We start from the raw sequence: 2786 nt of genomic DNA on the forward strand, positions 1-2786 counted from the left end.
TTTCGGTTGACAAGGCGGGAGGGTGACTTGAGGCCAGGAGTTTGAGACCAGCCAAGGCAACATAGAGCGACACTGTGTCTAAAAGAAACAAACCAAATAGAAGAAGAAAAAGTCTCTAGGGAAATCCAAGACAGGAGGGAAGAACAAAACAAGGACACCTGAGTAAAGTTTAACCTCTGACACCTATAGCTCCAGCAAACAGTAAACACAGTCTACCGCATAGTCAGATAAAAATAAACTCTCAGCTGAAAGGCCCATTCTCTTCCATTCCATTTACTCAGGACATTACTACTGGCTTTCACCAAAAATGTTACAAGGCATAGTGAAGGGGGAAAACAAAATCACAGGTTGAAGAGTAAATATCAGGTACATATGCAGGTTTAGCGGAGATGTTGGAATTACCAGCTTGAGAATTAATACAACTATGATGAATAGGCTAAGGGCGCTAGTGGAAAAAGTGAACAACATGCAAGAACAGGTGGGTAATAATAGCAGGGAGATGGAAACTCTTTAAGAAGAATCACAAGAAAACACTAAAAATCTAAAACACTCTAAATAGGCAATAAAAGAACACAGGCAAATTAGACTTCATGAAAATTAAGAACTTTTGTGCATCAAAAACACAATGAACAGAATCAAAATGCAACCAAAAGACTGGGAGAAAATATTTGTAAATCACATATCTGTTAAGGGATATATATCCAGGATATATAGAGAACTCCTGAAACATGACAAAAACAACAACGACAGCAAAATCAAAAATGGGGAAAATATTTGAATAGACATTTCTCCTAAAAATGTACACAAGTGACTGATGCGCATGAGAAAAGATACTCAACATCACTAATCATTAGGGAAATAGGAATCAAAGGCACGATGAGGCACCTCCTGCCACTCACTAGGATGGCTACTGTTAAAACAAATAAAGCAACAACCAACCAGGAAATAACAAGTTGGCAAGGATGTGGTGTTAATGGAATCTCTGTGTAGGTTGGAATATAAAATGTGACAAAATTGCCGTGGGTAACAGTATGTGATTCCTCACAAAATTCCAAATAGGGTTACCATATTATCTAGCAATTCCCCTTCCGAATGTATACCCAGAATAATTAAAAGCAGAGTCTCAAAGAGATATTTGTAGACCCATATATATAGCAGCAATGTTCACCATAGCTAAACTGTGAAACCAGCCTAAGTGTCCCTTGACACATAATTGGATTAGGAAAATGCAATATACATACAATGGGAAATTATTCAGCATTCAAAAGGAAGGAAATTCTGGCATAAGGTACAGCGTGACTGAACCTGAGGACATTATGCTAAGTGAAATAAGTCAGGCATGAAAAGACAAATACTGTAGGATATCATTTACACACGGTACATAGAGTCGTCAAATTCATAGAGACAGGAAATAGAAAGCTAGTTACCAGATGAGAGGGAGGAAAAATGGGGAGTTATTGTTGAACGGGTATAGTGTTTTCATTTTTGTCAGAGGAAAAGAGTTCTTCAGATGAGCCATGGTGATGGTTGAATAAGAGTATGGATGTATTTAAGAGCCCTGAACTGTGCACTTACCATGGTTAGGAGGGTTTATGTGATAGGTGTTTTATCATGATAAAAACAATTTATTAGGAAAAATAAAACAACCCCCACTGTAACAGAAATGAAGGATATCTTTGATTAATTCATCAATAGGCAGGACATGGCTGAGGTAACAAGCAGCAAGCCTGAAGAAACGTCAATCAAAAATCCAAACCTGAAATGCAAAGAGAGAAAAAAGGAAGAAAAGTAACAGAAAATTCAAGAAGCGTCAGACAGTTACAAAAGGCACCACCACTGTGCATAACTGAAACACCATGTTCAGAAGGTGAGAAAGAAACAAAGGAAATATTTGAAGTGGTAATGGCTGAGAATTCCCCGAATTAATGACAGACATGAAACTGCAGATTCAGGAAGCTCATAGAACAGGAAACAGGATAAATACTAAGAAGTATACATCTATGTACATATTCAAACTGCAGAAAATCAAAGAGAAAAAAAATCTTGAAAGAAGCTGGAGGAAAAACAAGTGTGAGAGAAATCCTTTCTCTGTCTATCCTCTCAACACTTGGCCGCCTAGCCTGACCCCTGAAAGGGAAATGCACAGCAATGTGAGGACACAAAAGACTTACCTTCTAGCTAGAGGATCAGAGAAAGTCCCCAGGGACCCAGTGAGCTTGGGAAAAACCACTGAGAGTAGCGAATGTAAGCAAGAGAACACATTAAATTGAGCAGAAATTCCTGGGCTCAACCTAAGGTGCTCACGCAGAAATCTTCATAGTTACCGAGGACTGGAGGACTGAACTAGTGGTAGACCATCACCCAGTAGTCAGCCATTATTCAGGAGGACTCAGAAATGCTATGGATGCAAATATCACAGCACCACCAACATAAGAATATGCCTTTTTTCAAGCACACATGGAAAACACACCAAGCTAGATTATCTCTTGGGTCATAAAATAAATATTTTTTTTTTTCCTAAGACAGAGTCTTGCTCCATTGCCCAGGCTGGAGTACAGTAGTGAGATCTCAGCTTACTACAGCCTCTGCCTCCCAGGTTCAAGGGATTTTCCTGCCTCAGCCACCCGAGTAGCTGGGATTACAGACACACACCACCATGCTTGGCTAATTTTTTTTTTTTAGACAGAATCTCGCTCTGTCACCAGGCTGGAGTGCACTGGCGTGATCTCGGCTCACTGCAACCTCCGCCTCCCAGGTTCAAGTGATTCTCCTGCCTCAGCCTCCGA

This window comes from Pan paniscus, chromosome X (assembly GCF_029289425.2).
Source record: "Pan paniscus chromosome X, NHGRI_mPanPan1-v2.0_pri, whole genome shotgun sequence".
Taxonomy (NCBI): domain Eukaryota; kingdom Metazoa; phylum Chordata; class Mammalia; order Primates; family Hominidae; genus Pan; species Pan paniscus.